Here is a 13633-nt window from a genome sequence, read left to right on the forward strand (position 1 = left end):
AAATATTCGCTATCACTTGATGTGATGTGTTGTTTTCATTTTATGCTGTTGTTATTTTATTTGTTTTTATTTTGTTTTTTTTTTTTGTCTTCTTTGCTTTCATATGTTTACTTTTTTATTATTATTTCTTCCACTCTATATAATATGCACACGAACAGTGAGACACGCACACACACATCCATGTACTATATACATATATACAAACATATATATTAGACATTTATTTTGTATGCTGTTATTTTACTACACAACAAATCTATACTAAAAATGGGAGTATGTCTGTATGTCCATATACATATGTAGGTTGTATGTACGTAGGTCACTCACTCTCAATGTTGTTGTTCATTTTCGTAGTGACAAAGAAGAAAACACGCAATTAGTTTTGGTTTTTTTGCACACTCTCTCTCTCCTCTCACCAGCACTACCATTCGGGTCTTGTTCTTGTTCTTACCCAACATCATCTCCTCATCAGCAGAAATGTCAAATTCCTTTAATTTAAGGAGCCCTCTCTTAAAGCAATGTTGCCAGATGGGATATTTATTGGGTTTTTTTTATTTTCTTTTATTTTGAGGAGATGTTTATACGGGGAATTTTCTAATTAGAAATGAAATAGAATTGAGCATTTTAATTGGGGTTCCTTTTAAATTCATGGTAATAGTATTTGTAAATGAGAAAGAGAATTAGATTATTGGCATGATTAACGAATTTTTATATGATCAACAAACGAAAATAGAGCATGGTACACACTACAGAACATTATCATATTTGGACTATTTTTTTTAATATAGTTCTTATTTTCGTAATGAATCATATCAGCTGGAATGGTAAATTCTTTCAATTATAACAGTGGATTCTTTTACTTTTTATGTAAAAAAAATATAAAAAAATAAAAAAATGGAGGGAAGAACAGAAAATCGTTGTTGGAATTGATAAAACGGACACACTTAGAAAAAAGTTGTAATCAGCTGGTAGCTCTATCTTACTTTTTTTTTTGTACCTATCTGCATTTCCCCCAAAAAGTCTGTGTTTCTAGAGGTTTTCTTTTTTAATTTTCCTAATGCTACTCTAAAATTTAGTACGTTTTGATGGATAACAATTATAAAAATTAACTGCCTCTGTTATATTTTATTATTTAACAAGTAAAAAAGCATTAAGTTCGACCGAGCCGAACTTTTGAAAATGCCGAATATATACGATATTGGGATCTATACGAAGACGTGGATCTGCATAGACAACCTTTGTCATAATTCATTACAATATTCAAATAAGAAACTTAAAAAAATCGGTGAATAATATAGATAAAATCATAAAAATACCGAATATAGCGGGGTACCGTTATATATGAATACCTGGATCTTCATAGAAAATTTTCTGTCACAGGCAGAAAACTTCGTTAAATATTGTACCTAAAATCGTCAAATTACCGGGGAGGTACTGATATACGATGGGCCTATACGAAGACCCTGATCTGCATACACAATTTTTTCATAGACTGTAGTTTCCTTGCGAACTCTACAGAGTGATCGACACTTTGGTATTTTTAAGTGCCAACCTTGCTTTCCAAAATACTCCAGACACAATAGTCCAACGGATTGGTATCCGGAGATTTTAGTGGCCATTGTGCGCTGGAAATGAAGCGAGAAACCTCATTTTGTAACCATTCTTGGGTGCTGAGTGTGATGGTGCTGAATCCTGTTGGAATATCCAAGGTCTGCGGCCAAAATGTTTGCGTGCCCAAGGCTTTATTATACTCTCCAGAATATTTTCTCGATAATATTCGGCATTTATTCAGCTGTTATGGCGACCCACACCATCACCATGGTCTGTGCTTGAGTTCTGGTTGCTAACCGAAGGTGCACATTTTCAGCTGACCTCTTTGGCAAGTAAACACGATAATTTTGTTTGTTAACAAACTGCTGGACAACGAATGTTTTCCCATCGCAGAGTAGAATACCAAATTCGGTAGTTCACCACTTTTGGCCAAGTGAAGCAACTCTTTAGCTCTTTTGAGTCTATTTTCTGTTGTTTCTGTTGCAGTGTATTTTGGGATTTCAATGGCTTTAACCCGAGCTCATTTTTTCAATATTTGCCGAATGGAATATTGCAATATGTTCAGCTCTCGAGTCATTTTTCGGCCACTGTGACATGGGTTTCGATCAAGTCGCTTCTTTACTTTTCGAAGCATTTCTGATGTTGCTGTTTTCTTCCGTCCACTTCCTTGACGTCGGGCTACACTACCAGTATCACGGTAACGAGCGATGGTACGAGCCACAAAAGATTTATTCACATTTAAATGCTGGAGTGCTCTAACGATAGCCACTTGTGGTTTTCCAGCCAAATATAAAGAAATCACACTATCACGCTTGAATTCCGTTACGAAAAACTTTTTATCTGGAAAATTCTCAAAATGTTTTTGTACGCTTGTAAACAATATAATGAGCTGTTACTGGAATAATTTTAACAGCTGTCGGACGAGTGGCTTAGAATTGACTGCAGTCTGAATTTGGTTGCAGTTTTTTCATTCTCATCCTGTATATATTCTCGATTTATCTTTTTATTTTAAGTTTTGCAGAAAGTGTGGCAAATATTTCCCTTTAAAAATCTCATTGGTAATGACTTTTGAACACATAATTTACATTTTATACCTTATTTGCGTATTTTTGAGGATTTGGGGAATTTTTTACAACAATCCCGATTTTTTTGTTTTCAATATGCCAAATCTGGCAACTCTCTATTCCATATTCAAGGAGCTTTGTCCATGAAAACAAGCTCTCATTGTGTAGTATTTCCGTTTGATAAGTACTCTTCTCTTTCTCACTTCCTACCAATAGAGAATGCAAGGTTATTATTCAACTCTCTCTCTTTCTCTCTCTCGCTCTTTTGCGGACAACATTCAAAATATTTCCCCCCTTTAGGAGACATTTTTTTAGTATCCTTTAACATCCTCCTTTGTTTCTTACTCACTTTTCAAGGAGTATCGAAGCGGGACAAAAGAGAGAGCGAGCAAAATGGGATATATTTGTGCCTACCCCACACTAAATGGTTGGATGGTTTTGTAAGTTTGAAATGCCTAAGAGTACTGTTTCCTTTCTTTTTTCTGCTGCTTCTTCTTCTTTATTTTTTTCTTCGTATGTTACTGTTTTTGTCACATTCTCAAGGCTGTTGGTGAGTGCTTTTATTTCTGCCCTAAATAATGCGACATAGAACATGAGAAAGGCTGGCTTTCTGGCTGGCTAACTGGTTGGTTGGTTGTAACAAAAAAACCAAACAATCATCCACACAAGGACAACAAATGGGCTTGAGACTTGTAACCGAAAAACAAATGGGGGAGGCTTTACAAGGATACTTGTTTCTTTTTGCGTTTTTCTTAAAGGAAGTTGAGACGTATGTTTACATTTTTTCTCACGATAATTAAAGAGGATATTAAACACATTGGTGTATTGGCGAAACTTGTAATTATAAAGGGTTTTCTTAATCTATTTTATAGATTGAATATAATCTAAGACCTTTCTGGGAGAAATACTACCGATGATACTTTTTAAAGGTAGTTATAGGTAGGAAATTTTCAATTTTTTTCAAATTTTGTAATAATTTCTTAAAATCCAGACCTATGTAGAAAAATCATTAATAAAATCAAAATTATTTAAATTTTTGTTCGATTCAAAGATTTTCATTCAAGATATCTAGGTTTTATGTCTATAGAAATTTGTCATATATGTCAGAACTGTGTTTTCATTTTTCGACCTAGAATTCCCTATATAACATAGGGAATTCTAGATCTAGGTCTGTTGTGTGTCAGCGTTGTAATGCAATGCAACATGTCAGGCATTAACGGCTTTATTCTAATTAGCACAACACACTGCTGCGTTAATTAGGGCACTATAGGTTGAAAAATGAAAAGAGACTTTTTGTGTTCATGTCAGTAGATAAAGGGGGTTATTTATAAATTGATCGATAAATGAAGTTGTAACCGGTAATTGGAGGTATATAAATGAATTACATGTAATTTTATATCTTTAGCACAACACACAACGGGTGATCTGTGTTACATAAGGAACTCTAGGTCGAAAAAATGAAAACGGCGTTTTGACACATATGACGAATTTTTGTACAGGGTGAGATGAAAAAACGGCAACCATCTTCAGACTGCTGTCATTCTAAAGTCACTAGTCCGACAGCTGTTATTAATTATTCTATTGATAGCTCATTATATTGTTTACAAGTGTACAAAAGCATTTTGGTGAGAATTTTCCAGAAAAAAAGTTATTCGTGATGGAATTCATGCGTGATAGTGTGATTTCATTATATTTGGCTGGAAAACCACATCGTTAGAGTACTCCAGCATTTAAATGGGAATAAATCTTTTGTGTCTTGTACTATCGCTTGTTACCGTGATACTGGTAGCGTAGCCTGACGTCAAGGAAGTGGACGGAAGAAAACACCAACATCAACAGAAATGGTTCGAAAAATAAAGAAGCGACTTGATCGAAACCAGCGTCGCAGTGGCTGAAAAATGGCTCGTGAGCTGAACACATCGCAATATTCCATTCGGCAAATATTGAAAAATGAGCTCGGGGTAAAGCCATTGAAATTCCAAAAAGTGCAAGGACTTAAGAAAATAGACTCAAAAGAGCTAAAGAGTTGCTTCGCTTGGCCGAACGAAAGTGGTGAACTGCCGAATTTGATTTTCTCCTCTCCGATGAGAAAACATTCGTTGTCAAGCAGTTTGTAAACAAACACCACCTTCACCACAGCACCTTCGGTTGACCACCAGAACTCAAGCGCCGGCCATGGTGACGGCATGGGCCGCCATAACAGCCGATGGTCGCTCTCCGCTCGTATTAATTGGCTGTGGCATCAGAATATATGACGAATGTTAAAGCGAAAATATTCTGAAGGGCATATTAAAGCCTTGGGTACGCAAACATTTGGGCCGCAAACCTTGGATATTCCAACAGGACTCAGCACCATCGCACTCAGCACGCGCCATCTAAGAATGGTTACAAAATGATGTTCCTCGCTTCATTTCCAGCGCACAATTGCCACCAAAATCTCCGGATACCAATCAGTTGGACTATTGTGTCTGGAGTATTTTGGAAAGAACGGTTGGCACTAAAAAATGCAAAAGTGTCGATCACCACAAGCAAGCGCTTCGCCGGGAATGGGCCAATATACGGCAGAGCAACATTCGGGCAGCGTGTGACGGTTTAATTTGCCGTTTGAAGGTCATAATTTGTGCCAAAGTTGACCAATTCGAACAAATCTAAACTTATTCTAAAATATGATGCTATCTCCGATATTTTTGGCTTCCATTCATTAAAATTGTAAAAAAAGAGAATGTAAGAATTATGGCGTTTGACTTTGTTGCAGGTTTTTATCTCAACCTGTATTTAACGGTGTAAACGTAGCATTCACCAAACAGTAACACTGCGTTAAGAAAAAAAGCATTTGCATTGCAATCTTTAACAATATTAAGAAATATGTGTACAATATTGCCTGAAATGGGAGATAAACAGTTCTCTGTCCGTCTCTTTGCCTCTCTTATCTCGTAGCACCGTAAGACTCTGTGGCACATGTAAAATATTACCTTCCATTTGCCGTGCAAACGCACCTGTCATTTCTCGACCTACAGTTTACTATGCAAACAGGTAACTATAGGTCGAAAAAAAGAAAAGGGCGTCTTTAAACCTGTGGCACTATGCTGATGCTGTTATTGCACGATTAATGCAATATTAGATGAAAATGAGTAGTAGTATATGCATTAAATGTATTAAATACATCATTTTGCGTTCCAAAAGGCGATGTGCAATCCAATGGTACACCGTTATGGTCGCTTACTTTTCTTTCCATTGTTTTCATATTCCAATTCTTAAAAACACATAACAGCTGATGCATGCAAAACCCAGGGTACAACAGGTTGAAAAGTTGCGGGGGCGTTTTTACACATTTGACGTAGTATTGGCTGCCAACAGCTAAATCGAAAAGCTTTGTTTCTGTTATGTTTCGTATCTCAACCGATTATTTACGTTCCAATAGTCGGCCTATAGCTATTAAAAAAATAAATTCCTATTCCTACATACCCACAAACATTGTTACTTACTTTTGCAAAACAAAAAAACAAGAATCACGCAATAATATTCCGAAAATCTCTGGAATTGTTACACAAACCTTAAATAAAAAACGTAAACAAAACTATATCTGCAAAACGAAATTCAATTGATATTTCTCGTCTGTTGTGTTGTTGTTTTCATTTTTTTTTATCAAACAACAACAATAACAAGCGCCTCCGCTTCGCAAACAAATAACAAAAAAAAAAAAACGCTCACTAACTCATAATAATAAACACCAACTACTACCATTAAATCACAACAACGACAACAACAAATTAGCAGAACTTTCGATGACTATCTAAAAAAAATAAGAAACAAAATAAACTAAAAATACCATAACACTGCTGCTTGCTCGAGCAGATGTTGTTATTGTATTTTCTTGAATGCGGCAGGAGTTGAGGGGCCTGTCAGGGGGGAACCCTACAAGCAACCAATCAGCAGTACATTGACGGCAACAATCACAATGCTGATGACGATGATGATGATGATGGCGATGACAACAACCACTACTACTACCACAACTATTCATTAATAAATAAACAAATTAAAACATAAATAATGAAAAGTACAAATAAACAAGTGTCGTCTTCCCTTGTGACTTGAATTCACAAAAAAAAAAAAAAGTAAATCATACACAAACAAAATATGGGTGGTCAGATTTAAGGCTCTCCTCTCTCTCTCTCTCTCTACACCTCTAATGTGTGGAAAGAGAACATAACACGAAGGGTGAGAGAGAAAGAAAGAAAGCAAATGGATGTCGTGGTCTGGTGATGGTGCAGTTTTGTTAAATTAAGAGATAAATAATTCATTGAGAGTGGAAGAGAATTATTTAGAATGATATTGCATATTCAATTTGTTTATCTTCTGTCTCAGGCAATGTTGTAAAACAATTTCATCAGATTATTTAATATGGCAATGTAAATGCGTTTCTTTTTTTTTTTTTGTCGAGAAATAAGGGGTGTTAATAAAACAGGTTATCACACAACAGTGAGTGGCAAATGTAATGGCGTATTTACATTTGTATGACCAGTGGGAAGGAAATGTGGGGGTGTTCAACAGTTGTATTTTTTTTTTTTTTGAGGGAAAGGAAGAGAGAGGGAGTGAGAAAGAGTTGAAATTATGTGTAATTGGAAGGAAAACGGCTAATGTTCTATCTCAGGCAATGTTGTAAAGTAATTTTATCAGATTATTGAAGATGTCAATGAGTTTTCTCAAAGAAGAATTATGTGATTAATATGACTGTTATGTTGATGGTCAATAATCTCCTATTAATTTCTCTTATCAGACCAAATGAGGGTGGTAGCGAAACAGGTTATCACACATCAGTGAGTGGTAAATCTAATAATGTGTCGCATTTAGAGCTGCGAAGATTTCTTTTGGAGGTGCAGCAGAATCTAATAGAGCGTATGATATCATATATATATAGAGAACGAACTCTGCCTTCTATTTGACATATGGAGGCATTTTCTTTTCTTTTTTTGCTTCTGATGCTTTAGTGTTAGTCTGTAATCTGCCACCATCGTTCTACACTTCACAATTCTTTACGGTGATCATTATTTCTTTCCTAAGTAAATTGAAGGCATATTTTGAAGCTACACTTCATTATTTAACAGCGGTCACAATTATTAAAGCATAAATAACGAACGGAAGAAGATTACAGTTAGATGCATCAACACTTGGGAACATTGATTTGTCAAAATTTTTAATATGTTTTTTTTTTTCAAATATAAGTAGATTTTCATAAGTTTTCTTATACGACTTCAATTGGAGGTTATAAGGGGTTTTTAACAATTTTTACAAATTTAAATAATTTTTCATTCAAGATGTTCAATTCCAAAATTGGTTTGACAGTTCATTGTATTCTGTATTTTTTTGCCATGGTTAACGGTAAATGATACTCTTAAGAGCGTAGGTATGGCTTTTGATCTAATCTCTCATCATCGAATGTGTAAAATGGGGGCATGCACAAATAAATGATAGCCTTATGTAATGTGTTGACATCTACGTGCCCGATATAAAATGGTTTTGATGATCAATAAAAAAGTGTGATCTCTCTCTTCACCTAAAGTGCAAACCAGTGGCATGCAAAAGTAAATGATAGCCTATAGTGTATTTACACTAGCATGCTTCAGGAATGACTTTTGATCTACTCTCTCATCATCCAACGTGCAAAATGGAGGCATGCACGAATAAATGATAGCCTTATTTGATGTATTGACAACTACGCGTGAAATGTTTTGAAGATCAATGAAAAAAGTGTGATCTTCCCTGTCATCACCTAAAGTACAAACCAGTGGCATGCAAGAGTAAATGATAGCCTATGGTGCATTTACACCTACATGCTTAAATAGCTGTGGAGTTTATTAAAATTTATTCCAAATGTGGAGGTGGACAATATATGAAAAGTGGTGGTCTTCTGTACAGACACTTACATCAAATGAGATGTAATTTTGGACGCGTAATGAAGACATTTTTATACCCTACACCACAAGGTGGTCAGGGTATTATGTCTTTGTGCATTTGTTTGTAACAGACTGAAGGTTCCTTTTGATGATCTGCATAGAATTACATTCTGACACGATTTATGCATGTTCGTCCGTAAGGGAAGGTATTCACTTGGAAATGATAAGACGTGAATGAAAACATATGACTCTGAAGATCAATAAAACTTATTAAAAATATAGAAGTGGAGAAGTAAAGAGTCATTCATAAGTAAATTATAGCCTATGGCGTATTTACATCTACATCCCAAATATAAAACAAGTAAATGATTAAACGACTTTTGAGATTAATAAAACTTTTTGCAAATATTAATGTGGTGAAGTATAGAGCTATTCATAAGTAAATGATAGCCTATGGCGTTTTTACATCTACATGTCGAATATATAACGGTTTTGGACATCATTTGCAAATTCGAAGGAGAAAAAGGGAAAAGAGCGAGAACTCCATGATGAAAAATACGACGTTGTAGGAGGTATTCATAAAAAATGATAGCAGAATATGATAAAAACGACTTTGGAGAATAATAAAACTTATTGCAAATATGAAAGTGGGGAAGTAGATAGTCAGTCATAAGTAAATGATAACCTATGGAGTATTTACATCTACATCCCAGATATAAAACAAGTTCGGCGAATCAATAAAACGTTTTGTATATTGAAAAGTGGAAAAAAGATGCTAACGCAGGTATTCACTTGAAAATGATAGCAAGTAAATGATAAAACGAACTTGGAGAACAATAAAACATATTGCAAATATGAAAGTGGTGAAGTAAAGAGCCATTCATAAGTAAATGATAGTCTATGGAGAATTTACATCAACATGTCAAATATAAAATAACAAGTTCGGAGATCAATAAAACGTTTTGTATATTTCGAGGTAGAAAAAATGTGCTGACGTAGGTATTCACTTAAAAATGATAACAAGTAAATGAGAAAACAAACTTGGAGAAAAATAAAACTAAAGACCGAGAACTTCATGCTGGAAAATACGACATTATAAGTTGTAAGGGAGGTATACACAAGAAAATGATAACAAGTGATTGACAGCAGAATATGATACAAAGACTGAAGATCAATAAAATCTATTAAAAAATATGGAAGTGCAGAAGTAAAAACTTCGGAGATTAATACAAATTTTCTATATTTTGAGGTGGAAAAAAGGTGCTAACGTAGGTATTCATATGAAAATGATAGCAAGTAAATAATAACACGACTTTGGATAACAATAAAACTTATTGCAAATATGAAAGTGGTGAAGTAAAGAGCCATTCATATGTAAATTATTGCCAATGGCCTGTTTACATCTGCAAGTCGAATATATGACATAATTTGAAAATTTGAGAGTGAAAAAGGGAAAAGGACGATAGCTTCATGTTGGAAAATATGACATTATAACTTGTAAGGGAAGGTATTCACAAGAAAATGACAACAAATAAATTATAGGAGAATATGATAAAAAAGACTCTGGAGACCAATAAAACTTATTAAAAATATGGAAGTGGAGAAGTATAGATCCATTCATGAGTAAATTATAGCCTATGGCGTTTTTACATCTATATGCCAAATATAAAAAAAGTTCGCAGATCAATAAAACGTTTTGTATGTTTGGAGGTGAAAAAAAAGAACAAACGAAGGTATTCACTTGAAAATGATAGCAAGTAAATTATAAAACGATTTTGGAGAACAATAAAACTTATTGCAAATATCAAAGTGTGGATGTAAAGGCTCATTCATAAGTAAATGATAACCTATGGCGTATTAACAGCGAATATATAACAATTTAGGAGATCAATTAAACTTTATGTAGGCAATGAAAATATAATGATTGACATGAATCCCCTCATTTCCAATAGATTGCAAAAGACTCTCCCCATTCGTTTCGCCCCAAACGCAATCGATCGCCAGATGATGATCACTATCCATCCAAGTCATCACCCAATTGTTCCCTTACATTGCAACAAATCAACCCCAATCCCACCAACAATTAAATATCAAACATCAGCTGCCATCACCCCAAAAAAAAAACAGTTGCAGTTGCAGCCCCACAACCGGCCACACCAAGCTGAATCGATTTATTTTTATAAAATGTCATTGTATTTTTATTTATATTTAATAGATTTGTGTATTATTTTTAATATTGCTGTTGTTGCTGCTGCCGATCTTCTATGCTATTCAGAGAAATAACAATGCGACAACGATGGCTATTTTTAAAAATTAGCATGTTAAAACGTGTTGAGGTGTGGGGGAATGGGATTTTTTTCTGTCGAAATTTCTTGGTATTTTTGGTCTGCAATGCATTGCATTATTGGCTATGCTGTTGTTGTTGTTGCTGGTTATTTTATTTTAATTCGTAAATTCCCGTCTGTCATTTGTCGCACATGGCGACCGTATTAGTAGCACCGCCACGCCACCGGTATTTACCCATGACAAAAACAACAGCAACAACGACAACTAACTATGGGATGGTGTTTTGAATTGTTTTTGGTGCATTTCTTTGTTGTTGTTGGTGATGAATCATTCAATCACTGCTTGATGTTTTAAGGAATTTGGTGATGGGTGTTTTTTAATGGTATCGGCTTTTTTTCTTTTTGGAAGAAAAATCTTTCAGATGGTTTTTTAGGACAGCAGTTCTTTTTTAAATGTTTCGATAGACCTTCACGCAAATGTTCGGGAGATTGAAGATAACTCTCGGAAATCATCGTGTAGGAAGCAAGAAAATTAATCAAGTTTTTATTGAAGAATCTATTGAATATTTATTTAATAAGGATGCGACTAAGAGTAGCACATTTACTGGAATTTGTAGACCCAGTCTATTTAAATTGCCAATTTTACTGCATATACTTTAGGTAAATGAAGGTTTAGACGTCAAAATAACACTGCTTCTTGTAAGGCCATTAGAATAGGGATGCGTAGATCGACTTTTTGATATTGATCAGGGATTCGTAGATTGACTTTTGATATTGAAGATTCCAAGTCAAATTTCTCTTGTAGAAAAAATTACAACTTATTTTGACATATCATCGACGTACCATGGTCAGCTGCGTTGTGTTTGGTGCTTTCTTCGTCCTGAATTGTAATGACACGTACTTGCTATTTGTCAAATGCTGTAAGCAGTCAAAAAACACCTCTCCTTGTTAAGCCATTAGATAAGGGATACGTTGATCAACTTTTGATATTGAAAGTCCACAGTAAAATGTTGCTTGGTAACCTGAATGAAATGGAATTTTGGACCCCTATTTCTGATCTAGTGCAATTGTAGAGTTAAAGATGTAATCACGAGAAAATGATAGCCACATGACGTACCTTCATCTGCATACCAAACATAAAACGGCATCGGATATAATTCACACGTTTTGGCAAATTTGATAGCGACATTATAACTTGTAAGAGAAGGTATTAACAAAAAAATGATAACACACGAATGAAAGGAGAATATTAAAAAAAAAAAACTCTGGAAATCAAAAAAACTTATTAAAAACATGGAAGTGCAGAAGTAAAGAGACATTCACAAGTCATTGAAAGCCCATGGCGTTTTTACATCTACATGCCAAATATAAATCAAGATCGGAGAACAAAAAAACTTTTTGTATATTTGGGGGTGAAAAAGGTGCAAATAAAGTTATTCACTTGAAAATGATAGCAAGTAAATGATAAAACGACTTTAGAGAACAATAAAACTGATAGTAAATATAGAAGTGTAGAGATAAAGAGACAATCACAAGAAAATTATAGCCAACTGACGTATTTATATCTGCATGCCAAATAGAATACTTTTTGCAATTTTGAAGGTGAAAAAGAGAAATGAGCTCTTCAAGAAGGTTTTTGATATTGCCTTTCACCACATAATTTGTAAAGGAAGGTATACACAACAAAATGATAGCATAAGTCATAAAAAGACTCTGGAGATCAATAAAACTTATTAAAAATATGAAAGTGCAGAAGTAAAGAGAAATTCACAAGTAATTGATAACCTATGGCGTTTTTACATCTATGTGTCAAATATAAAAAAAGTTCGCAGATCAAAACTTTTTTGTAAATTTCGAGGTGGAAAAAATTTGATAATGAAGTTATTCACTTGAAAATTATAGCAAGAAAATGATAAAACGCATTTGGACAACAATAAACTTATTGCAAATATGAAAGTGGTGAGCGAAAGAGCCATTCATAAGTAAATGATAGCATATGGCATATTTACGTCGGCAAGTCGAATATATAACGGCTTCGGACATAATTTGCAAATTTGAGGGTGAAAAAGAGAGAAGAGCGAGAACTCCATGTTGGAAAATACGACATTATAACTTGTAAGGGAAGGTATTCACAAGAAAATGATAACTCGAAGTTATTCACTTGAAAATGATAGCAAGTAAATGATAAAACGCATTTGGAAAACAATAAAACTTATTGCAAATATGAAAGTGTAGAAGTAAAGACCCATTCAGCAAGTAAATGATAGCCTATGGCGTTTTTACATCTGCAAGTCGAATATATAATGGTTTAGGAGATCCTTTAAAACCATTAGATTGGGAATACGTAGGTCGACTTATGACATTGAAAATTCAAAGTAAAACGTTGCTTGGTAACCTGAATGGAATGGAATTTTATGCTCCTATTTTTGGTCTAATGGGACTTTTTGTCAGGCCTCTCTATTTCTACTTGGATATTATGGGGTTTTAGCAGACTTTTTAAATTTTATTTTTTTTTTTAATAATTTTAATCATTTAAAGGTCAAAAATATAGATTTCTTAAACAGTTGGTTAAAAAGTCGACTTTTATATCCCTATTCTAAAAATGTCTTCTGTTGATACAAGATCTTCTGAAGCTATTTTATTTTGAGATCTCCAGGCAGCTCAGGCTTCTCTATAATTTTATATCTGCTAGTCTACTTGAGTATTGCCTTTACATTTTATAGCCACACATACCATTTTCTTTAAATGCATATAGTCAATGTCTTTGGGTGTCATTAAATTAGGGATATGTAGGTCGACTTTTGCTATTGAAAATTCCAAATCAAAAAAGGAGGAA

General features: G+C 34.2%; 1 protein-coding gene across 11 annotated transcripts in view; it reads left to right on the plus strand.

The window, feature by feature from the left end:
• Positions 1-13633, plus strand: part of LOC101895531 (SH2B adapter protein 2) — a 31538-nt gene that overhangs the window by 1887 nt on the left and 16018 nt on the right. The window lies entirely within an intron of this gene.

The sequence above is a fragment of the Musca domestica genome, unplaced genomic scaffold (assembly GCF_030504385.1).
Source record: "Musca domestica strain aabys unplaced genomic scaffold, Musca_domestica.polishedcontigs.V.1.1 24, whole genome shotgun sequence".
Classification (NCBI taxonomy): domain Eukaryota; kingdom Metazoa; phylum Arthropoda; class Insecta; order Diptera; family Muscidae; genus Musca; species Musca domestica.